The 26,004-nt window shown below is 47.2% G+C and overlaps 1 protein-coding gene across 1 annotated transcript in view; it reads left to right on the top strand.

Moving 5' to 3' along the window:
* Positions 1–7,381: 7,381 nt before the first annotated feature.
* C1_1H1orf141 (chromosome 1_1 C1orf141 homolog) overlaps positions 7,382–26,004 on the top strand; it is a 268,263-nt gene continuing 249,640 nt past the window's right edge. Inside the window, exon 1 of the mRNA XM_086936240.1 lies at positions 7,382–7,550. The gene's annotated coding sequence lies outside the window, so the exon portion shown is untranslated. The remainder of the gene's footprint in view (positions 7,551–26,004) is intronic.

Here is a 26,004-nt window from a genome sequence, read left to right as displayed (position 1 = left end):
TATCGAAGCTGACCAAGATCATATCCTCTTCCATTTTGATGGTTTCCAGGAGTGTTAGGAGACTTTTGGTGTCTTTAAGGTAAGTGCTGGTTCCTTGGACTATCGGTTTCAAGAAGTAGTCACAGAACCTGGAAAGAGGTTCTAGTAGTGAGCCTATACCAGACACTATGGGTCTGCCCGGGGGTGGTGTCTTGTTCTTGTGCATCTTAGGAACCACATAGAAGTACGGTATTTTAGCTTCCGTCTTAGTGAGGTAATCTGCTTCTTGTTTAGAAATGTCTCCTAAGTGTTCAGCTTCTTCCACTAGTTCCACTATTTCCCTTTTCAGATCGTCTGTAGGGTCGTCGGTTAGAGGCAGATAGTTATTACGGTCCTCTAGTAGTCGTTTGCATTCCTGTTGGTAATCTATCTGGTCCATGACTACTAGGCCACCACCTTTGTCCGCTGGTTTTATGATGATGGTCTCATCTCCCTTCAGATCTGTTAAGGCCTTTCTCTCTGCCCTGCTGATGTTTTGGAATTGGGTTGGGGCAACCGTAGATTCTATGTCGTTAAATACTGCCTGTTCGAATGCATTTATTTCCACAGGAATGGTGTGGGGTGGAGGGACGAAGGTAGATTTTGTTCTTAACCCAGTTTCGTTTGGTACTTCCTCATTGTTATCCAAGTTGTTCCTTTCAAAGAAGGCTTTTAGTTTTAGTTTTCTGAAGAAGGCTGCTAGTTCGCAATGTAATTTGAATTTATCCAAATTGGCTGTAGGGACAAAACCGAGTCCTTTATTGAGGATTTTCTTTTCCACGTCTGTTAGAGCTCGTGACGAGAGGTTTGTCACTAGGTCCTCATGTTGCTGGGGCCTGCTTTGTTGGATGCAGTTTTGTTCCTGGTGTTGTTGCTCACCATTTCTTCCTCTTCCCAATGGACGGTGTTCCCCCGTTTGTTGCGGCCTCTCCCGCGCCTGCCTCTGTTCTGAAAAGGAGGATGGAATTGATTTTGTTGGAAGGGATACTGTTGGAATGGTGGTTGCCAGCCATACATTGGAAATTGTTGGGGTTGTTGGTATGGATTATGAAAAGGTGGGTGGGGGTATTTTGGCCACTGGTAGTTCCCTTGATATCCACCTCTCTTTTTCTGTCGTGGTGTGCTTGAGTTGGACCCTCCACTGCTATTGGAACTGTGGGAAGTATTGCTTGAGACATCAGAGTCTTGTTCTTGTGCTGTAGTTGCTTTATAGTCTCGGTCTGAGTATGGATAAGCCTTTACAAAGGAGAATTTTTTCAGATCTTTTTGGAACTTGGATACTTTTTGCTGTGTGAGATTCTCTCTATACTCATTGATCTCCTTGTTTATTTCATCCAATCTTTTTTTGTATCCGGTGATCGTTGTTTTTATGTGGCCTTCCATGTTTTGAATTTCGATCTGAATTTTCTCAGATAGTCGTACAGCTGTCTTTAGGATAAGCATGATCCAGTCATGCGTGCAATGCCATGCTATTTGTGCACAGTCTCTCCTGAACTCTTCATCTTCCAAGAAGATTCTTGGGGCATTTGTCACTAGTAATCCCTTGGGGGCCATGGCGTTGGTAACATATTCTTTTAATATGGTTCCATGTAGTATAGTTCTGATGCGGTTTCTTTTTAGTTCTAAAAAAGCACAGAGCCTGAAAAACACTCTGGTTAACACAAGACCAAGACAAAACAAAAGCAACAGTGACCCAACCTTGACACAGATATGGGGTCTCCCACCAGTCACGGGCCATTCACGATGCGGAAATTGTAGTGTCTGTCACTTGACAGAAAACACAAAGACCATAGTTTTGGAACCAGGAAAGGTTTGGGAGCAAAGGGCACAAACTAACTGCAACAGCAGTAACGTCATTTATCTTATCACCTGCACCTGCGGAAAACCATACGTGGGCATGACGACACGAAAAATTAAACAACGCATCTGTGAACACAGAAGCACAATCAGATGTAAAAAGAACATGACCAAACTAACGGATCATTTTCTGACGGCCCATCACACCACAAACGACATGAAGTGGACGATAATAGAACAGTTGACACCAGGGCCTAACATCCAAGCCCGCTTGTTCGAGAAGGAACAAAGGTGGATATATAGACTATCCACCCACCAACGGGGCCTCAACGATAACATACCATGGAATTCTGTAATCAAATAATGGCTTCTCACCATTTGACATATGTCAAAATTGATCTACTGTTTTGACAACCACAGCTTCGAGTGTGACACCCTATGTGTTCTTGGGGCACTGTGAACAACACCAGCCCGTGGGTACAGTCACACCACCACGAGTACCGCTGTGTCCAATACTTGTACCGGCCCCCCAGTCTCCCGTTAATTTTCGCACACCCGTGGAGCTAAGGGCTTTTTCCCTCCGCTAGCCAATGCTGACATCCTTTGCCCCTCTAGTTCCCAAGCGCATCTATTTTCCACTACCCGATGCTTGCACAGACATTAAGCCATCACGCATGCGCAGTGTCTCTAGATCACCCTGACAACCCGACGCATGCGCAGACCTTAAGCCATCACGCATGCGCAGCGTCCCTAGATCACCCGGACAACCTCCCGCCCACCGGCTCCCGTAGTGTCACGTGACCTACCCCGGAAGCGGGTTTCCCAGAGATATCTACTCCGCGCTCGCTCACTCATTCCTAACCGAGCGGCGGATGGTAGATGTAGGCTACTTGCCTTTGCTCTTCACGACGAACTGTAAGTAGATTTTCCCTCCCCTGGGGCTGAACTAATTCCTTGAACGCCCCAGCTCACGCCCATTAGATCTACTCATGTTGAGATTAATCGAATCCATACTTCTCCACATAGAATACGTTGGCAGACGTGAAGTGCCTACCCCCAGCTCGATGAAGTCAATCACGAGCATTACTGAAGTAAGCCCTGACTCTGTCGAGTCCAGCTCCGTGCCTCTCTATATGTTTTATGTTTGTGAGAGTCCTGTATGTCTTTTGTTCACCACGCATCCATAGTAGGATAATTTTGCAATCCTTTTACCGAATGTATGGCATTGTTTTAAGCGCAGTACAACTCACGCTGTTAATACTATAAGCACTGCGCTAAATTCTTTCCTCATTAAAGCATGCTGACCTAGGCACGCACTAAGGACACTCATGCCTCAACCATAGACTCGTCCATAGGTATACAAATACCACAGCGCACTCTCACAAAAATGAGCACGCTCCCACCCCATAAGTAGACACGCCCTCTACTTGAGAAGGCACCTTTTCCATTCACCACCGTGGAACGAAAGGACAACCTGCACGACGTTTTTTCACCAAAAACACTGCACTTCGTAACAGGATAGTAATTACTTCCTTTACTTCTTTTTCCTTCCCTAGGTTTTTTGTTCATCTCCTAAACCTTAGGAGTGAATTCCCAGAGATACAGTTTTATCTTCTGGAAGACCAAGGAATTAGGACAGGGTGCGTCTTTTAGGGGACCCACACCTCCCACTTCCTTGTTTTTGGTCCTGAGGAATACCGGGGATTACCCCATAAGGTAGAAACATGTCGACCAACACATAGCAGAGATACACAGGCCGTAACTCCCCTGCCAGTATCTCACCATATGTTTTAAACTTTGTCCAGTTACCTTTTTATTAAAGCTAATACTGAAGTGTTAACCAGGACAATTTTAACATTCACACTGTTTTTTTGCACCCCACACTTCACTACCTGCTCCACTGTAAACCAGGTGTTGAAGCACACCCAAGTGACGCTAGGCCACTTGGGTGGGCCCCGATGATGAAGCAAGTCACCACTAGGTGGTGAGTGAGGGGTTTACTAACAAAGGAACAGTGTTTCCTTGTCAGGAAAAGAGCCTTCTCTCCTCTCATCGGGTGGTACTCCTCCAACTGTTTGTAATAGGTCCTCTTTACTACTCAACAGAATGCTTAAAATATATTGGATGTTTAATTTCCCTCTTGGATCTAATAATAGATCGTTCTTCCTCACTAGCGTCCACCTGCACTTCTTCCTCACTTGCTCCAGCTGTTCTCTCAACACCGACGCTTCCTTCTCCTTCTCTCTGTCCACAACACTCATCCAGCCAGCTATAACCACCAGCTTTTTCTCTTCCTCACCATTCTCCGTGCTTCCATTGCACCTTTCAACTCTGTTAGAATTGCATACACATCTATCACTTAGTTTTGCAGAATTTGTGTACATCTCGGTAACACCTTACTCGCACCCTTCTTCACTCTCCGTGGCAACTTTACTCGTACCACATCCCCCTTCTTTACCACCACTGTCTTATTGGCCCTCTTTCTATCAGTATATTCCTTATATGTCCCCCTGTGCCTTCACAATATTCCCTCTTACAACCTCTGGAGTCCATTGCTGTAAATGATATTGAGCCATCCAACCTTGGTTGTCCTTCATAAAAGACACTCTCTCAGAATAGTGAAAGGGCTATACCCAGTTACAGAGGGTGTGGTGCGATATATCCACACTGTCCTTTCAATACAAGCCATCCACTTCAACCTTTTGCTCTTAGCCAACTGCAAGGATCCTTTAGTCTCAACTTCACCATTTCTGCTGGGCTGGTAAACCGAAGTGACTTTGTGTTCAATTTCATTTCGACACAAGAAACCCTCCATCAACTCACTTCTAAACTGAACCCCATTGTCTGTAATTACCTTTTTCGATAGCGCTTCTCTCATCTAGAACCACATTCACTGCATTGGCATTATTAACAAATGACACTTCAGGCCACTTTGAAAAATAATCAATAGCTACTGAAGCATACCAAGATTCTTCTACTTTTCCCTCAATAGGCCCCATGATGTCACACCTAACACCTCCCAAGCCATTTCTAGAGAGGACACAACTGGGGCCTTAACCGCACCTCTGACTTATCCGCATCCATGCATAACTCACAATCCCTAACAATTCTATCAATTTCGGCATCAATGCCAGACCACCAATAATTCTCTGTAATCCTCTTTTTACTTTTGACAAGGCCCAAATGTCCATTGTGGCCCAGCTTTTGGAAAACAGCAGCCAGGGATGCGAGTCAAAACGGTATATGTACAAATTGATAACAACCTTGGGGGTGGGAGGGTAATAATGTGGTTAGTGGCTTACTTTCCTCATGAAGTTTCACCTGGTGGTAAGCATAGGACAGATCAATTAAGGAAAAACATTCTATGCCCTTAGTTACCGTCAAAAGCTTGTTAATTTTAGGTAACAGGAATCTCTCAACTAAAATGTTACTGTTGAGGTACCTGAGATCCACACGGAAGAGGATCTTTCCCTCAGTAGTCCTGGTGTACTGCTCAACTCCCACATCTCCCAAACATTCCCACATTCCAATACAAACAACAATCATGCGCTGACACCAGTACAAGTATGTGCAGTGGTGCGTAGTAGGTTAAAGACAAACACAATAATTGTGGTCACATGACCATGGGCTTAAATAAACGGGTGGAACTGCGCATAGGCAGTTCTGTGCCAGGCCATAACCAGTGTGTACCATGTGTTCTTTGCAGCACCACTTGGCTGGCGCGCAGCGTCCTGAGGTCGGCCTAGTCATCTGCCGCCCTGAACTCAACAGTTGTCAGGATTCACTGATGGAGCAGGGTTTTGCAAAATAGAAACCTGCTCAGATTTTTTCCCCAGTAACATTAAATTAACTATGTGCAGTGAGAAAACTAACATGCAAAAGACACCTACACGTGAGAGTAATGCTTTGCGCATGTGCACACTAATGCGGACTAATGTATGACCAGACTAAGTCGGATTTACTGAGAGAAGCGCTTTGCACATACGTGCACTAACTTGAACTGATGGATAATAAGACTAGGCCGCATTTTTCATATTTTTCTTTTGCATTTTGCTTTCAAGAAAAAAGTAATGGTGCTTATGCATATTAATGCTCTTCAAGAATTATTAACATGGGATAGTGCAGAAGTGGGTGGTAAACAGTGAAAAGTGCGTTTAATAAAATTAATAAATGTTTTTGTTTGATTAACCAGAGTGCACCTCTGGGCCTACAGTATATGACAGTTGGGAAATGGGATAATGCTGAACAAAGCAGAAAGGAGAAAAAGTAAAGTCAAGCTATAAATGGAGGCACGACACCTCTGCCAAGTTAATGTGTGCCTGCCAAGTGACAGAGAACGACCGTGGGACTTAAAGAAGATGTATACACGTCTTCCACAGAGTCAGCACCAGCAAGCGCCGCAATGAATAAAAATGTGTATCATTTGATATGAGTATGACACTGTTACATTTACTGATGTTTGTTTTCTCTCTTTGAATGATTTTACGTTGTTTGCTATTGTGAATATGTATGAATTGAGCATTCAAGTTATCTCACATTAATTTTTGATAATCTTTATTATTCTTACCAAGAATCTGTGGTTATTGAGTTAACTATATGGATAGATAGACTGACAGACAGACAGACAGACAGACAGACAGACAGACAGATAGATAGATAGATATTATCACCATCAACTACTCAACTAATATGGTCGTTCGACCAAGGAAAGAGTGTTGATATACAGGTTTAGTTATGTATTTAGAATATCAGATATGACAACAGAATACGTTTTTTTTTATTGACGTACAAGCGTTGCAGGGGTTTCATTGAGTATTGGGTGAATGTGTATGGGCCTTTGTATGTGATGTTATTGAGTATTGGTCCCTGATCAGGGCTGGATCAGATTCACCATGATGTGCAAACATGTCCTGTCCCCACAATGATGTGAGTTAAAAACACATGCACAAAGGTTTTCTCATGTCTCACACGCGTGTGCCCGCGTGCTTTCCCCATAGATGATTGTACATGGGTGAGGCAAAATAAAAAGCATCACTCGAAATGTCAGGGGCACATGACTTTAACACCGGGAATAAATGCCCTGCATTAACGGTATCTTGGATTGCAAAAAGCGGCCATTTTAACTTGGTCACTATGCCCTAAAAAAGAAAGGAAGGAAGGAAGGGAAATGCAGAGCATAAGCAAGATGTAACAGAGACCGACTGCATAACTCCGTTCCGGTAATACTTATTTTAGGAGCAAACTATCTGAATGAGTGTTAAAGCGGATGGAAGCTATACTATTTTTTTTATGAGCGTAATATTTCAAAAGGTTAGAATATTTAGATAGTACTCAAAGTAAACCTGTAGAAAAAAAACAACGTAACTGATGAATAAGGCTCTTTTATTGACATTTTATTTTCTCCTTTAGTTGTGAAAAATTGAGAAACTGGCTACCACGATTAATGCAGCAGTGAAACATGGTGGCGCTGTTGTAATAATACTGAGCATATGAGCTTGAGGCTACATTAGTAGAAGACGGACTTGCATGTTAGTCTGTCTCCATGGCGACCAAAAAGGACGCGGCTGGTTGCTCCCTAGCACATCTCCCTGCGGACAGCACTTGACAGTCACTCTGAGCAGCGAGGAAGAGTTGGCATCAGTCCCACGGGACCAATCACTTGAGCCCTAGTGCCGGATGAATCACCTGCGCTCTTACAAGTATTTCACTCCACCTGGGAATGCACAGCCTTCATTGTAAGGATTTATGGGGTGTTATGTTTCCTCATCCTCACCATGCCCGTCTATATCTTCTGTGTGTGCCTGAATTAAAGCAGGAACGTGCGCGGGATGGGAAGGGCTTTGATGTAGAAGTGGCGAAAGTGGATCAGCCGTGAGTGGTGGGTTGTTTTAGGATTGAGGTACATGGCGTATTGTGAAGAGTCCGTGTTAAATTTTGACCTAGATAACTGGGAAGCCGCGGAATTAGCCGCAACACCTATATGATAGGCGTGCTGGGTGCTTTGGGACTGCTAAGGGTGTGTTTTGCATTATTCGTAATCCAGAAATAGAATGGTTCCTGTGAGACCTGGGAAGCGTTAAGTCGTCGCATCCTTGAACTGGAGATAAAGGCAGAGATGGGTGAGGTGCAAAACTCAAATTAATAGCTGAGCCAGAGGTCGAGTGCTGCCATAAGGGTGAATGCATGTATTGTTTAGCACATGCTAATTTTAATACGTCTCTCAGAGTCATGTAATCAAATGCTTTAAACGAAACGCAGATTGCATGAAAAAATGCGATTCAGTATTTCTGCGTTTCGTTTCAGTCCATTTTATTTAAGAGTAATAGACACGATTATAAAGGAATTCTGGAAAGTATGTGTCTTAAAAACGAATTAAGATAGTTTTCCATAGTATAAAGTTAAATATCGGAAAGCTGAATATTCATTTGATAATACCACAGAGCTTCAAAGAACAAACACAATCACACAACACTAAAAGCAATCAAGTAAAGAGGTTAATTAAGTTGCACGTAAATTGCCCTTGTTGATAGTTGATAAAGGTAGAATGGGCGCATTTATATTTGGAAAGAGCTGAGCTTCAGTGCCCTTGTTGATAAAGGTAGAATGGGCGCACTTATACTTGGAAAGAGCAGAGCTGCAGAGCCCTTGTTGATAATGGTACAAGGGGCGCATTTATACTTGGAAAGAGCAGAGCTGCAGCGCCCTTGTTGATAATGGTACAAGGGGCGCATTTATACTTGGAAAGAGCAGAGCTGCAGAGCCCTTGTTGATAATGGTACAAGGGGCGCATTTATACTCGGAAAGAGCAGAGCTGCAGCGCCCTTGTTGATAATGGTACAAGGGGCGCATTTATACTTGGAGAGAGCAGAGCTGCAGCGCCCTTGTTGATAATGGTAGAAGGGGCACTTTGATATTTAGAAAGAGCTAATCTTCAGTGCCCTTGATGATAATGGTACAAGGGGCGCATTTATACCTGGAAAGAGCAGAACTGCAGAGCCCTTGTTGATAATGGTAGATGGGGCGCATTTATTCTTGGAAAGAGCAGAGCTGCAGCGCCCTTGTTGATAATGGTAGAAGGGGCACTTTGATATTTAGAAAGAGCTAATCTTCAGTGCCCTTGATGATAATGGTACAAGGGGCGCATTTATACCTGGAAAGAGCAGAACTGCAGAGCCCTTGTTGATAATGGTAGACGGAGTGCATGTATACCTGGAAAGAGCTGAGCTGAGAAGCCCTGCTTGATAATGATAGACGGGGCTCATGTATACTTGGAAAGAGCTGAGCTGCAGCGCCCTTGTTGATAATGGTACATGGGGCGCATTTATATTTGGAAAGAGCAGAGCTGCAGAGCCCTTGTTGATAATGGTACAAGGGGCGCATTTATACTTAGAAAGAGCTGAGCTGCAGCACCCTTGTTAGGTCTCGGCATCGAGACCTATTGTTATGGAGTTCGCTCTGAAGGGACCTAGAGCTGTGAACACGCCGACCAGGGTCCGTGAACGCGCACACACACAGGCAGGCATGGCCGTGCACACACAGACACACACAGACACACGCACGCACACACACACCCCATCCCTCTCTGCCCACTCCCTCTCTGCCGCCCCCCCCTCTACCCACACTCACCGGGCTCTTTCCCTCTGCAGTTGGTCAGTCATGGCAGCAGGCAGACTCGTGTCTTCTCCGGCGATCCTTCAGCTGATGTGCACGCCCACGCTGCGTCACGTGCGCGCCCACCACGCTGTTTTCACGCCCGTTGATCCTCAGCTTGTTATATACTTTGGCAATGGACAATTAGACCACCGTTTTGCTCCGTCAATCATGTTTTCTTGGGCTGCGGTGTCTACAAGGCAAGGGGGCAGTGCACTGCACATGGATTTATCCTCGTCACGCCAATCGGTATTGTTTAATTTTATTTCTTTCGATCAGCATGTTTTTTTGTAATCTCTGGGAGAGCCGACGCTGGGACTTGAACCCCATTCCACAGTGTCAAAGTCTGGACACGGAGTGAAAGAACGTGGCTGTGCAAGCTACCACTGGACCCACTATACTCAGTTACCATGAGGTGGCGATATCTGCCACTCACTTTCCTCACTGCACCTTTGTGTTAGCCACGATGATCATAATCATTTCTATCCACTTTCATAATAGGCTTGTATTTTCAAAGATATCCTCTAATACTGAAAAAAAATTTAGGGCAATAAATATCTATACAGCAGAGTACGTAAACACAAAATGTCATGACATTTTGCACACTGTTGCAGGTCCACTGTAGTCAAGGAGATTGTCTTCTGAGAAGTGTTTACATCCTCAAAATGACTTTCCAGTGTAGAGGACCATTGGTGCACCTGCTTATCTGGCAATATGCATAAGGATTACTACCTATCTCACTCATATTTTATCTTCGTAAATAGTTTGTTCACAGTACATTGTAAATTGTTTTCACATCATGGGAGCTCTAAAAATTGAATTCTGTTCATCGCTTCTAAATGAGGCGCTTTTTGGCATTCTTCGACAATGCTTTCAAACTAATTTCTGCTACTGCGGTAGATGGATGGCACTCCGGAGAATATTGTGTTGATCGGTATAGCTCTATAAGCCGTGCGCGCCCCTGGTGACCCTCCCGCCCGACCCCAGGTCTGCCCAGTAGAACGGCGCTCACTTCATCCCTCTGTGAGGCAGAAGGTGAGTGTGAGTGTAGAGTGCGCAGAGTGCGAAGTAGTGAGTGCAGAGTGAGTGTGCAGAGTGAGTGTGCAGAGTGCAGAGTAGTGAGTGCAGAGTAGTGAGTGCAGAGTAGTGAGTGTGCAGAGTAGTGAGTGTGTAGAGTAGTGAGTGTGTAGAGTAGTGAGTGCAGGGTAGTGAGTGCAGGGTAGTGAGTGCAGAGTAGTGAGTGCAGAGTAGTGAGTGCAGAGTAGTGAGTGCAGAGTGCAGAGTAGTGAGTGCAGAGTGCAGAGTAGTGAGTGCAGAGTAGTGAGTGCTGAGTAGTGAGTGCAGAGTAGTGAGTGCAGAGTAGTGAGTGCAGAGTAGTGAGTGCAGAGTGCAGAGTAGTGAGTGCAGAGTGCAGAGTAGTGAGTGCAGAGTGCAGAGTAGTGAGTGCAGAGAAGTGAGTGCAGAGTAGTGAGTGCAGAGTAGTGAGTGCAGAGTAGTGAGTGCAGAGTAGTGAGTGCAGAGTGCAGAGTAGTGAGTGCAGAGTGCAGAGTAGTGAGTGCAGAGTGGAGAGTAGAGAGTGCAGAGTAGTGAGTGCAGAGTGCAGAGTAGTGAGTGCAGAGTGCAGAGTAGCGAGTGCAGAGTAGCGAGTGCAGAGTGCAGAGTAGTGAGTGCAGAGTAGTGAGTGCAGAGTAGTGAGTGCAGAGTAGTGAGTGCAGAGTAGTGAGTGCAGAGTAGTGAGTGCAGAGTGCAGAGTAGTGAGTGCAGAGTAGTGAGTGCAGAGTGCAGAGTAGTGAGTGCAGAGTAGTGAGTGCAGAGTGCAGAGTAGTGAGTGCAGAGTGCAGAATAGTGAGTGCAGAATAGTGAGTGCAGAATAGTGAGTGCAGAATAGTGAGTGCAGAATAGTGAGTGCCTAGTAGTGAGTGCCTAGTAGTGAGTGCCTAGTAGTGAGTGCCGAGTAGTGAGTGCAGAGTAGTGAGTGCAGAGTAGTGAGTGTGCAGAGTAGTGAGTGCAGAGTAGTGAGTGCAGAGAGTGCAGAGTAGTGAGTGCAGAGTAGTGAGTGCAGAGTAGTGAGTGCAGAGTAGTGAGTGCAGAGAGTGCAGAGTAGTGAGTGCAGGGTGCAGAGTAGTGAGTGCAGAGTGCAGAGTAGTGAGTGCAGAGTGCAGAGTAGTGAGTGCAGAGTAGTGAGTGCAGAGTAGTGAGTGCAGAGTAGTGAGTGCAGAGTAGTGAGTGCAGAGTAGTGAGTGCAGGGTGCAGAGTAGTGTGTGCAGAGTGCAGAGTAGTGAGTGCAGAGTGCAGAGTAGTGAGTGCAGAGTGCAGAGTAGTGAGTGCAGAGTAGTGAGTGCAGAGTGCAGAGTAGTGAGTGCAGAGTGCAGAATAGTGAGTGCCTAGTAGTGAGTGCCTAGTAGTGAGTGCCTAGTAGTGAGTGCCTAGTAGTGAGTGCCTAGTAGTGAGTGCAGAGTAGTGAGTGCAGAGTAGTGAGTGCAGAGTAGTGAGTGCAGAGTAGTGAGTGCAGAGTGCAGAGTAGTGAGTGCAGAGTAGTGAGTGCAGAGTGCAGAGTAGTGAGTGCAGAGTAGTGAGTGCAGAGTGCAGAGTAGTGAGTGCAGAGTAGTGAGTGCAGAGTAGTGAGTGCAAAGTAGTGAGTGCAGAGTAGTGAGTGCAAAGTAGTGAGTGCAGAGTAGTGAGTGCAGAGTAGTGAGTGCAGAGTAGTGAGTGCAGAGTGCAGAGTAGTGAGTGCAGAGTAGTGAGTGCAGAGTAGTGAGTGCAGAGTAGTGAGTGCAGAGTAGTGAGTGCAGAGTAGTGAGTGCAGAGAGTGCAGAGTAGTGAGTGCAGAGTGCAAAGTAGTGAGTGCAAAGTAGTGAGTGCAGAGTAGTGAGTGCAGAGTAGTGAGTGCAGAGTGCAGAGTAGTGAGTGCAGAGTGCAGAGTAGTGAGTGCAGAGTGCAGAGTAGTGAGTGCAGAGTGCAGAGTAGTGAGTGCAGAGTGCAGAGTAGTGAGTGCAGAGAGTGCAGAGTAGTGAGTGCAGAGTAGTGAGTACAGAGTAGTGAGTGCAGAGTAGTGAGTGCAGAGAGTGCAGAGTAGTGAGTGCAGGGTGCAGAGTAGTGAGTGCAGAGTGCAGAGTAGTGAGTGCAGAGTGCAGAGTAGTGAGTGCAGAGTGCAGAGTAGTGAGTGCAGAGTAGTGAGTGCAGAGTAGTGAGTGCAGAGTAGTGAGTGCAGAGTAGTGAGTGCAGAGTAGTGAGTGCAGAGTAGTGAGTGCAGAGTGCAGAGTAGTGAGTGCAGAGTGCAAAGTAGTGAGTGCAGAGTGCAAAGTAGTGAGTGCAGAGTGCAAAGTAGTGAGTGCAGAGTGCAAAGTAGTGAGTGCAGAGTGCAGAGTAGTGAGTGCAGAGTGCAGAGTAGTGAGTGCAAAGTGCAGAGTAGTGAGTGCAGAGTGCAGAGTAGTGAGTGCAGAGTAGTGAGTGCAGAGTAGTGAGTGCAGAGTAGTGAGTGCAGAGTAGTGAGTGCAGAGTGCAAAGTAGTGAGTGCAGAGTGCAAAGTAGTGAGTGCAGAGTGCAAAGTAGTGAGTGCAGAGTGCAAAGTAGTGAGTGCAGAGTAGTGAGTGCAGAGTGCAGAGTAGTGAGTGCAGAGTGCAGAGTAGTGAGTGCAGAGTGCAGAGTAGTGAGTGCAGAGTGCAGAGTAGTGAGTGCAGAGTGCAGAGTAGTGAGTGCAGAGTAGTGAGTGCAGAGTAGTGAGTGCAGAGAGTGCAGAGTAGTGAGTGCAGAGTAGTGAGTGCAGAGTAGTGAGTGCAGAGTAGTGAGTGCAGAGTGCAGAGTAATGAGTGCAGAGTGCAGAGTAGTGAGTGCAGAGTGCAGAGTAGTGAGTGCAGAGTGCAGAGTAGTGAGTGCAGAGTAGTGAGTGCAGAGTAGTGAGTGCAGGGTGCAGAGTAGTGAGTGCAGAGTAGTGAGTGCAGAGTGCAGAGTAGTGAGTGCAGAGTGCAAAGTAGTGAGTGCAGAGTAGTGAGTGCAGAGTGCAGAGTAGTGAGTGCAGAGTGCAGAGTAGTGAGTGCAGAGTGCAGAGTAGTGAGTGCAGAGTGCAGAGTAGTGAGTGCAGAGTGCAGAGTAGTGAGTGCAGAGTAGTGAGTGCAAAGTAGTGAGTGCAAAGTGAAGAGTAGTGAGTAGTGAGTGCAGAGTAGTGAGTGCAAAGTAGTGAGTGCAAAGTGAAGAGTAGTGAGTAGTGAGTGCAAAGTGAAGAGTAGTGAGTAGTGAGTGAAGAGTAGTGAGTGCAAAGTAGTGAGTGCAGAGTAGTGAGTGCAAAGTAGTGAGTGCAGAGTAGTGAGTGCAGAGTGCAGAGTAGTGAGTGCAGAATGCAGAGTTGTGAGCGCAGAGTTGTGAGCGCAGAGTTGTGAGCGCAGAGTTGTGAGCGCAGAGTTGTGAGCGCAGAGTGCAGAGTTGCAAGCGCAGAGTTGTGAGCGCAGAATGCAGAGTTGCGAGCGCAGAGTTGTGAGCTCAGAATGCAGAGTTGCGAGCGCAGAGTTGTGAGCTCAGAATGCAGAGTTGCGAGCGCAGAGTTGTGAGCGCAGAATGCAGAGTTGCGAGCGCAGAGTTGTGAGCGCAGAATGCAGAGTTGCGAGCGCAGAGTTGTGAGCGCAGAATGCAGAGTTGCGAGCGCAGAGTTGTGAGCGCAGAATGCAGAGTTGCGAGCGCAGAGGAGTGAGCGCAGAATGCAGAGTTGTGAGCGCAGAGGAGTGAGCGCAGTGTTGTGAGCGCAGAGTTGTGAGCGCAGAGTTGTGAGCGCAGAGTTGTGAGCGCAGAGTTGTGAGCGCAGAATGCAGAGTTGCGAGCGCAGAGTTGTGAGCGCAGAATGCAGAGTTGCGAGCGCAGAGTTGTGAGCGCAGAATGCAGAGTTGCGAGCGCAGAGTTGTGAGCGCAGAATGCAGAGTTGTGAGCGCAGAATGCAGAGTTGTGAGCGCAGAATGCAGAGTTGCGAGCGCAGAGGAGTGAGCGCAGAATGCAGAGTTGTGAGCGCAGAGGAGTGAGCGCAGAATGCAGAGCGAGTGTGCAGAGCAGTAAGTGCAGGTGCAGAGCGGTGTGTGCTGTTGAGTGCAGAGCGCTGTGTGCTGTTGAGTGCAGAGCGCTGTGTATTGGCAATGTAAATGACAATGTCATTTGTTTATGATTTAAAGAAAAAAAAAGAAATGTCATGAGCAATGCCAATAGCTCTTCCTTTAATGATGCCGAGACCATTGCATTGTAAATGCTTGTTGATAATGGTACAAGGGGCGCATTTATACCTGGAAAGAGCAGAGCTGCAGCGCCCTTGTTGATAATGGTACAAGGGGCGCATTTATACTTGGCAAGATGTGAGCTGAAGTGGCCTTGTTGATAATGGTACAAAGAGCTCATTTATACTTAGAAAGATCCGAGCTGCAGCGCCCTTGTTGATACTGGTACAAGGAGCGCTTTGATATTTGGAAAGAGCTGAGCTGCAGCACCCTTGTTGATAATGGTACAAGGGGCGCATTTATACTTGGAGAGAGCAGAGCCCTTGTTGATAATGGTACAAGGGACGCATTTATACTTGGAGAGAGCAGAGCCCTTGTTGATAATAGTACAAGGGACGCATTTATACTTGGAGAGAGCAGAGCCCTTGTTGATAATGGTTCAAGGGACGCATTTATACTTGGAGAGAGCAGAGCCCTTGTTGATAATGGTTCAAGGGACGCATTTATACTTGGAGAGAGCATAACCCTTGTTGATAATGGTACATGGGGCGCATTTATACCTGGAAAGAGCAGAGCTGCAGAGCCCTTGTTGATAATGGTACAAGGGGCTCATTTATACTTGGAGACAGCAGAGCTGCAGCGCCCTTGTTGATACTGGTACAAGGGGCGCATTTATACTTGGCAAGATGTGAGCTGCAGTGCCCTTGTTGATAATGGTAGACGAGGCGCATTTATACTTAGAAAGAAAAGAGCTGCAGAGCCCTTGTTGATCATGGTAGACGGGGCGCATGTATACTTGGAGAGAACAGAGCTGTAGCGCCCTTGTTGATAATGGTACATGGGGCGTATTTATACTTTGAAAGAGCTGAGCTGCAGCGCCCTTGTTGATAATGGTAGACAGGGTGCATCTATTCTTGGAAAGAGCAGAGCTGCAGCGCCCTTGTTGATAATGGTACATAGGGCGCATTTATACCTGGAAAGAGCAGTGCTGCAGTGCCCTTGTTTATAATGGTAGACAGGGCGCATTTATTCTTGGAAAGAGCAGAGCTGAGAAGCCCTGCTTGATAATGGAAGACTGGGCTCATGTATATTTGGAAAGAGCGCAGCTGCAGCGCCCTTGTTGATAATGGTACAAGGGGCGCATTGATACTTAGAAGGAGCAGAGCTGCAGCGCCCTTGTTGATAATGCTACAAGGGGCCCATTTATACCTGGAAAGAGCAGAGCTGCAGAGCCCTTGTTGATAATGGTAGATGGGGCGCATTTATTCTTGGAAAGAGCAGAGCTGCAGCGCCCTTGTTGATAATGGTAGAAGGGGCACTTTGATATTTAGAAAGAGCTAATCTTCAGTGCCCTTGATGATAATGGTACAAGGGGCCCATTTATACCTGGAAAGAGCAGAGCTGCAGAGCCCTTGTTGATAATGGTAGACGGAGTGCATGTATACTTGGAAAGAGCTGAGCTGACAAGCCCTGCTTGATAATGATAGACGGGGCTCATGTATACTTGGAAAGAGCAGAGCTGCAGCGCTCTTCTTGATAATGGTACAAGGGGCGCATTTATACTTAGAAAGAGCAGAGCTGCAGTGCCCTTGTTCATAATGGTACAAGGGGCAATTTGATATTTAGAAAGAGCTGAGCTTCAGTGCTCTTGATGATAATGGTACAAGGGGCGCATTTATACCTTGAAAGAGCAGAGCGGCAGAGCCCTTGTTGATAATGGTACAAGGGGCGCATTTATACCTTGAAAGAGCAGAGCTGCAGAGCCCTTGTTGATAATGGTACAAGGGGCTCATGTGTACTTGGAAAGAGCTGAGCTGTAGCGCCCTTGTTGATACTGGTACAAGGGGCGCATTTATACTTGGAAAGAGCAGACCTGCAGCGCCCTTGTTGATAATGGTAGACGGGGCGCATTTATACTTGGAAAGAGCAGAGCTGCAGAGCCCTTGTTGATAATGGTAGACGGGGTGCATGTATACTTGGAAAAAGCTGAGCTGCAGCGCTCTTGTTGATAATGGTAGAAGGGGCACATTTATACCTGGAGAGAGCAGAGTTGCAGAGCCCTTGTTGATAATGGTACAAGGGGTGCATTTATACTTTGAAAGAGCTGAGCTGCAGTGCCCTTGTTGATAATGGTAGTCGGGCGCACCTATACTTGGAAAGAGCTGAGCTGAGAAGCCCTCCTTGATAATGGTAGACTGGGCTCATGTATATTTGGAAAGAGCACAGCTGCAGCGCCCTTGTTGATAATGGTACAAGGGGCGCATTTATACTTAGAAAGAGCTGAGCTGCAGCGCCCTTGTTGATAATGGTACGAGGGGCGAATTTATACTTAGAAGGAGCAGAGCTGCAGCGCCCTTGTTGATAATGGTAGACGGGGCGCACGTATACTTGGAAAGAGCTGAGCTGAGAAGCCCTGCTTGATAATGGTAGACGGGGTGCATGTATACTTGGAAAGAGCAAACCTGCAGCGCCCTTGTTGATAATGGTAGACGGGGCGCATTTATACTTGGAAAGAGCAGAGCTGCAGCGCTCTTGTTGATAATGGTAGAAGGGGCACATTTATACCTGGAGAGAGCAGAGTTGCAGAGCCCTTGTTGATAATGGTACAAGGGGCGCATTTATACTTTGAAAGAGCTGAGCTGCAGTGCCCTTGTTGATAATGGTACGAGGGGCGAATTTATACTTAGAAGGAGCAAACCTGCAGCGCCCTTGTTGATAATGGTAGACGGGGTGCATGTATACTTGGAAAGAGCTGAGCTGCAGCGCTCTTGTTGATAATGGTAGAAGGGGCACATTTATACCTGGAGAGAGCAGAGTTGCAGAGCCCTTGTTGATAATGGTACAAGGGGCGCATTTATACTTTGAAAGAGCTGAGCTGCAGTGCCCTTGTTGATAATGGTAGTCGGGCGCACGTATACTTGGAAAGAGCTGAGCTGAGAAGCCCTGCTTGATAATGGTAGACTGGGCTCATGTATATTTGGAAAGAGCACAGCTGCAGCGCCCTTGTTGATAATGGTACAAGGGGCGCATTTATACTTAGAAAGAGCTGAGCTGCAGCGCCCTTGTTGATACTGGTACAAGGGGCGCATGTATACATTGAACAAGTAGAGCTGCAGTGCCCTTGTTTATAATGGTAGAAGGGACACTTTGATATTTAGAAAGAGCTAAGCTTCAGTGCCCTTGATGATAATGGTACAAGGTGTACATTTATACTTAGAAAGAGCTGAGCTGCAGCGCCCTTGTTGATACTGGTACAAGGGGCGCATGTATATATTGAACGAGCAGAGCTGCAGTGCCCTTGTTGATAATGGTAGAAGGGGCACTTTGATATTTAGAAAGAGCTAAGCTTCAGTGCCCTTGATGATAATGGTACAAGGGGCGCATTTATACCTGGAAAGAGCAGAGCTGCAGAGCCCTTGTTGATAATGGTAGACGGACTGCATGTATACTTGAAAGAGCTGAGCTGAGAAGTCCTGCTTGATAATGATAGACGGGGCTCATGTATACTTGGAAAGAGCATTTTGTGTGGTTGCCCTCACATAGGCCGATGACTGCGGCCGAGCGAGTCCTTGGGACACGTACACCTTAGCTGACTTCTGAATGACCTGGCCGAACTGACTCACTTGCCCGAGGCTAACCTCGCTGAGCCAGTTCCGTGGTAAGCAGCTAGTCAGATAAAGATCAAAGAGTAGGACATTGCTGAGTTTACAGTACACTGCACCCAACTTTCTATCTTGCTTCTAATCTGTTTCTGCTCCTTCCTTTACGACATAAACACTGATTTGGGTTGAGGTTTTATGATGAGTTTGTCCGGCCTGATCCGACAGGATATTGGAAGGTGCTTGGTCATTTCTGGTGGGCTGGACAACGGAAAATGGGATTGTCGTCATGCGCTACTTTTGAAATGTCACACTGTCATTGGTTCGTTTGAATGTAATCGATGCTACTCTGGAATGTGATTTTTGGCATAAAAGACCATGCTCCGCTCATTGAAATTGTGCAGTCTCTAGCGAACCACCTGTGTTGTGCTTCGTAGACCTCTGTTCCTGGTTGCAGCCAATAAACTTTGGTCTTTGACGTCATCGAGAAGTGTCCCGTGTCTCTGTTTGCCGAGGCAGGGGAATCCGAAGACTTCGAGCGTTTTCCCTGGCGCTGCTGGGTTCTAAAACCTGGTTCTTCAGTTGGCGCCCAACGTAGGGCCACTTCAGCGGTACCGGTCTAAGCCCGAAGATCGTGAGGAGCTTCGTGTGGAAATTCTCGAGGAAGGCCTGCCACTTCATCGATCCCTGTATGTCGTCGTGGTCCGAAAGTCTTTGCTGCGAGGTTCCCCGCTTTCCGACGGCTACGAAGGACTGTTGCCCTGACTGTCGCCCTGTCTTGGAGCCATTGACGATTTGTAGAGCCAGACGATAGACGGGTCTATTGGTGACGGCATCTACAATTCAGTTAAGTATGAGTGGAGCGTCTCCCAGTCCTTAGTTTGTTTTGGTATCCCTTTGAGGATCGCTTTGATTTGGTACCTACAGGCCCCAAAGCCAAGGGACTCGTGTATTCACGAGATTATCGTTCTGAGATTTCCCTTGAAGTTTGAAGCTAGACTAGTGAGCGAAGATGCCTGGTCTTAGCAGACTTGGAAAGATATTTTTTTGTGGTTGTTCTAGGGATTCCCGGTTGGAGGATTCGTGTCCGGTTCCTCCGATTGGAACTCCGACCTATGAGCTCTACGTAAAACATGGTGTGGGCCCCATCGGATATAATGACGTCTGGGTTAAATATACGAGGAAAGACGGTGTCCTACAGTAGCCCCGTTATGGTAGCTTTGAAACAGAGATTTTAGACAATCTCGAAGTTAAACTGTTCAAGAAGAAAGCCCGGCCGGCAATGTTTGACTCTTTCCGCATATGTCGCAAAGAACCCAAACAGAAAGAAATTAAATTATCAAAGAAGAATAAACGAGAACTAGGTTTGTCAATGGTGCAAGCTGCTATACAGTTTAGGGATAATGAGGAAGAGCAAGAGAGCGAGCAGATGCTTAGGGTTAGGAAGTTAGCGGTAGATAAGTGCTACCCAGTTTTGCCGTCTAAAGAGCAGGAAGAAAAGAAAGATCTTGCAAAAGATCCTTTAATGTCCCATCTATTGAGTTCGCCACCCCCTTATGCACAGAATGCTACGGCACCACCGCCACCAGTTGTAGTTGCGCAACCTCTGGTTGCTTTGCCACCTGCGATTCCTCCCCAGCCAGCTCCTCTTCCGTTGCCTACTATTCCTTTGGCGCAGCCTTCTCAAGGGCCGACAACTTTGCCTCCTTCTTCGTCTGCTACTCCTACGCCTATCTATAATACTCCTCTTGTTCTGACTTTGGGTTCTTCTAATGTTGTTCCGTCTTCCCTTATTCTTTCATCTTCTCCTTCTGCTAGACAGAGAATGACTGCAGCAGTTTCTAGTCTCTTTTCTCCTCTGTTGGGATCATTGGGTATGTCTCCTGTTGTCGAGCGTAGACAGTCGCGTAGTCAGTTGCCTGATGCTAATGAACGTACAGTGTTGGATCACATGGCGCGTAAATGGGTTACGTATACCACACAGTATGATCTTGAGGGTATTATGGATGTTTTCCATCAATGGGAAGCACCAAAGCAACGGTACGTCTTTGAGATGATGTGTGTGTTCCTTCATGAACAATGGATTGAAAAAGCAGGACAAGCTCCTTCTGAGTTGTACCGAATACATTCCGAGTTTGCGAAAGGGACCATTGTGGGTCCTCTTGAGATTCAGAAAGCTGTTGCGACATTATTATCATTCCGAAGTGACACTCCTTCTGAGCGACTGTTTGAGCCTGATTCATCAGTAGGGAGAAAAGCGCGTCAGTATCCGATGCGTGAGGTTCCTCCAGTTTGGAGACCTACTGATGGAAATGTTGCTGCACACTTTCAGCGTGTTTGGGTACATGTTCCTTGGAAGCGTGCTGAAGTCTTAGCGCTTAAACAGACTTTGCCTGATCCATGCAAAAATCCGGCGGGATATTATAAAGAGCTGACTCAGACTGTGGGTTTGTGTGTCATGAATTTGGCAGATATAGATATGTTGTTTGGGAATGTTGTTCCACAGCCTATTTGGGGTAAGATTCGTCACACGGATCATGCGCATGAATTAGGTGACACATGGGCACACCTTAGAGATGCCGATAATAGACAAGTAGGTGGCGCTAAGCCTGAGGATTTGATTACTGAACTTCCTGATAGGATTATTACTTATATGAAGACTCTAATGCCTGAAGTGCGTGTCAATTGGGACAAGTTGTCTGCGTGCAAGCAGAAGAAAGACGAGGCTGTGTCTGACTTTTTCACGCGGTTTGAAGAGACCTTTGTAGACCACAGTGGTCAGGACATGGCTACCGAGGGTGGCCAGAGATTGTTCGTCGACAAATTTGTACATAATTTGCTTCCCGAATTGTGCAATAAGTTGAAAGATTCTGAGAGTGCTTGGGCTGTTTCCACGTCAGCGCAGATTTTAGCTACGGCCCAGCACTATGAAAATAGGCACAAAGATGATGTAGAGAAAGCGGATAAGAAGACTAAGGAATTGAAGACTAAAGTTCTTCTACAGCAAGCTTATCCACCCCGTACTAATAATCAACGCGATTATCAGCAGAATCAGCAATATTCAAGAAACTCGCAAAGGAATGAGTCTTCTCAACAACGTTTTCTGTATGGGCCTAATCAATGTGCGTATTGCAAAGAAGAGGGCCATTTCAAGAATAGTGGTCCGGTTTTGTTACAGCGCATAAATGGTGCTTCTGGCGTGAGAGGTCGAGATGCTCAACAAGCGCCTAGAGGTAGAGGTCGTGGACAGAACGCACGTTCTTTGCCTCCACAGAATTCTATGAATAGCTTTGATCAGCAGAATGGTGCGTCTGGTAGGACGCCACAGTACTATACGGACGATTACTACGTCGAAGGTGAGGAAGTGGATGGTAATGATTGTTAGGACAGCCATAGACAAAGAGAGGGAGTTGTTTCAGTTTCAGTAGATCAGAGTGGACCTTATGTTGAAGTGATTGCATCAGGTGTGTCAGAGCCTTTTCTGTTGGATACTGGTGCTGCAAAGAGTTCTATCATGCACTCTAAACTCCCTGGCGCACATTTGTCTTGCTTTGAGAATGTTTCTGTAGGTTTTTCTGCCGCCCCGGTTACGAATCCAATTTCTACTCCGTTGCTCCTTTCTGTTGGGCCTCGTAGATTTGAAGCAACCCTCATTTTGACGACCGGTTGTGGTGAGAACTTGTTGGGATTGGACTTGTTGAAGAGATTGTATGCCACGCTATATTGTTCTCCGTCAGGAGTACATCTTACATTGGGTGAGAGAGTGATCTCTCCGATGTATATATCTAAAGTTGGACTTCCACCTGAATTGTCTTCCCTCACTGATTCGCTTTGGGCTACTGGTCAGAACGATGTAGGCCTCTTGGAGATTCCACCATATGTTGTGACACTCAAGGCGAATGCTAAGTTACCGCGTATTCCACAGTATCGTATTTCGAGTGATGGTGAGAGAGCACTTTTGGTGATTATTTACGATCTGATCGAAAAGGGTGTGATTGAGGAAACGAGAGGTAACGTGTGCAATAGTCCTGTTTTGCCTGTTCTGAAGAGAACTGATTCTTCACAGCCTCCTGTATATAGGTTTGTGATCGATCTTCGCGAGGTGAACAAGATCGTTGTTCCGCAATTTCCTGTTGTACCTGATATCACCGCTTTGTTGACTTTGATCCCGGCTACAGCCACATGGTTTTCGGTGATTGACTTGAAGAATGCTTTCTTTAGCATCCCCATTGCCGTGGAGAGTAGAGACATTTTTGGATTCTCTTTAGGAGGACGAAGTTTCCGCTTTAAGCGCGCTCCTCAAGGCTATTGCGAGAGTCCATCCATCTATAGCCAAGCTTTGAAAACGCAACTTGATTTGTTGGTTTTACCAGTTGGTGCGGCTCTTATTCAAGATGTTGACGATTTGCTAGTTGCTGCTGACAATGAAGAGTTTTGTAAAGAGGCTACCTTGTCGTTGTTACGTCACTTGTCTGATTTTCATCATAAAGTTTCTCTCTCGAAGTTGCAATATTGTCGACAAGAAGTTACCTACTTAGGTCACCTTTTATCGAAGGAGGGAAGGAAACTGACCCCAGAAAGAATTCAAGCTATTGCGAAAATGAGTGTGCCTACGACACAGAGAGAAGTACATGCGTTCTTAGGTATTACGTCATACTGTAGACAGTGGATCCCTAATTTTTCCTTGTTAGCGAAGCCTTTGATAGCTCTTACTGTTACGGATACTCCAAATCCTATTCCCTGGACTGACGAATGTCAGAAGAGCTTTTCCGAATTACGCAACGCGTTGGGTTCGGCTCCCGGTTGGGTACCCCCGACTACAGTAAGCCTTCCACGTTGTACGTGCACGAGAGAGAGGGATGTGCATTGTCAGTGTTGACTCAACAGTTTGGCGATAAGCAACGTCCATGTGCTTATTTTTCGTCGACTTTTGATCTGGTAGCAAGAGCGTTGCCGAGTTGTTTGAGAGCTACAGCAGCAGCGGCTGTTTCGATTCGACAGTCTGCTGGTTTGGTTATGGACAATACACTGATTGTGATGGTTCCACATGCAGTGGATTCCTTGTTGAATCGTACCAAGACACAGCATTTAACTAGTGCTCCGTTGTCGGGTTACGAACTGACCTTGTTAGCGAGTCATGTGCACATAAAGAAATGCAACACGTTGAATCCAGCTACGCTGTTGCCGATTTCAGCTGAGACAGACAATGTTGAAGAACAGCATGATTGTTTTCTTAGAACTGAGGAAGAAACGAAAGGGAGGATAGACCTTAGGGATACTCCCCTTCCAGAATGTGATGGTACTTTGTGGGTTGATGGTTCGTGCTTGTTGGACAGGCCACATGAAGGGCCACTCTCCCCCGGCCCGACCAGGCCCGAGCCCGGTCACGCAGGTACCACACACCACCATTACACGTCCTCCGTCCCCTCAGGGACCCCTATCCTCGAACATGTCGACCTCGTGGGCCTGATCCACTGCCGGCCTGCGCGCCCATCCTGGGCGCCATCTTGGACACTCCACCACGAGGCCGCCTGGCCCCCGATCGACCTCAACCCTGGGCCTGGCCAGGCCTCAGACATCCCGGCACCACCATCCACCCAGGAGGTGAGCGGGCTACTTGGCAAGTCAATGGGGGAAAGAGGTGTCGATGGCTCTCCCCCGCCAGGTGCCGCTCGCCCATCACCTCCCCGGACGCTGGCTCCACCCCCCTGCTGGGTGTCTGGACTCCCTCATCCCGGACCTCCCGACCTCCAAGTGCGAGGGTCCGGACATCAAAGAACACCAGCCCTATAACTGGGGCAGCTCCAGAGCAGGAAGGCAGTTGTATCTTGGAGTCGAGAGACGCAGAGAAGAACTCATCCTTGACGGACTACTGGCGCTGCCATAGCTCTGTCTCGTGCACCATCGTCTTGCCTGCTGGCGCTGCCGCAACCTTCGTAACCTCCATATCCTTCATCGTCGTCGGGACCTGCTGGCGTGGCCGCGGACCGTTTGCATTCACCATCTTCATCGGGACCTGCTGGCTCCGCCGCGGACCGTCGTTTCCTTCGTCCATCTCGGGACCTGCTGGCTCCGCCGCGGCCCGATCATCTAGAACGCCGAGCTCGAGGATTGAGAGCTAGTTTCATCTTTTGGTAACAAGACTGTCCCGCTACCCTTTTCCCAAGCCAGAGACCAGAACCGAGGGGACCCCTGAGTCCAGACCTCCTTGTACCATTCCATCGTAACCTTAAAGAATTGCCTATAAAGTCTCGTTGAACTTTACCCTTGTGTGGTGTCCGTCTGTGGGGGGGAAGTTACTTGTCTGTACGATCGCTGGAGACGGCTCTCCCCGGAGACCTCTCCCCTTATCCTCGGCCGACCCTCCCGGTCCGTCTAACATTGGTGGCCAGCGGCGCGATCCGAATCACCGCATAACCGTACAGAGAGTAGCTCACCCCACGGCGAATCACGATGTCAACTAAAGAAAGCGGATCAACGGAGAAATTCCAGATGGAGAAATTGGACGAGTACAGCCATCGTGAACTAAAGCAGTTCTGCATCGAACTAGGTATCGCTACCACCGGACTAAGTACCAAAGACGATTTTAAGCAGGCCCTAGAATCTTGGGCAGAAACCGGGGCTGCCGGAACCTCGGATCAAAGCATCGCAGCAAAAACCACCACGGCCCCTGAGGAGCGAAGAACGGGTCTCTCGCAAGACGAGATCCAGGAACGAGAGAAAACCCGACTACACGAGCTGGAAATGGCCCGGCTCAAAATGGACATTGAACTTAAATTGGCCGAACAAAAAATCAACTTAGAGCACCTGCGTCTCCGAGAAGAAAGAGAGGAGAAACAGAGACAAAGGGAGCTCGAGGAAAAGAAACTGGCATATGAGCATGAGCGGAAACTAGCTGAGATCGACCTACGCAAGCAGAATAAAGAAGTAGGGGTGTCCGAGCAACCCCACACCCCAGGGGCAACAGAGAAAAAGGTACACATCCCCAAGGATGTCGTTCGAGAGTACTTCCGAGAGGACGACATCCAGCAATGGTTTAAGGCCTATGAAATCGCTATGACTGCACACCGGATTGCAGATTCAGAGTGCAGATTCAGAGTGCACATTCAGAGTGCAGATTCAGAGTGCAGAGTGCAGATTCAGAGTGCAGAGTGCAGATTCAGAGTGCAGATTCAGAGTGCAGATTCAGAGTGCAGATTCAGAGTGCAGATTCAGAGTGCAGATTCAGAGTGCAGAGTGCGAGTGCAGATTCAGAGTGCAGATTCAGAGTGCAGATTCAGAGTGCAGATTCAGAGTGCAGATTCAGAGTGCAGAGTGCAAGTGCAGATTCAGAGTGCAGAGTGCAGATTCAGAGTGCAGAGTGCAGATTCAGAGTGCAGAGTGCAGATTCAGAGTGCAGAGTGCAGATTCAGAGTGCAGATTCAGAGTGCAGATTCAGAGTGCAGATTGTGAGTGCCGATTGTGAGTGCAGAGTGCAGATTGTGAGTGCAAAGTGCAGATTGTGAGTGCAGAGTGCAGATTGTGAGTGCAGAGTGCAGATGCAGAGTGCAGATTGTGAGTGCAGAGTGCAGATTGTGAGTGCAGAGTGCAGATTGTGAGTGCAGATTGTGAGCGCAGAGTGCAGATTCAGAGTGCAGATTCAGAGTGCAGATTCAGAGTGCAGATTCAGAGTGCAGAGTGCGAGTGCAGATTCAGAGTGCAGATTCAGAGTGCAGAGTGCAGATTCAGAGTGCAGATTCAGAGTGCAG

The sequence above is a fragment of the Lissotriton vulgaris genome, chromosome 1_1, assembly GCF_964263255.1.
Source record: "Lissotriton vulgaris chromosome 1_1, aLisVul1.2, whole genome shotgun sequence".
Classification (NCBI taxonomy): domain Eukaryota; kingdom Metazoa; phylum Chordata; class Amphibia; order Caudata; family Salamandridae; genus Lissotriton; species Lissotriton vulgaris.
Note: the sequence above shows the minus strand (reverse complement) of the source record. Positions and strands in the feature narration are given on the sequence as shown.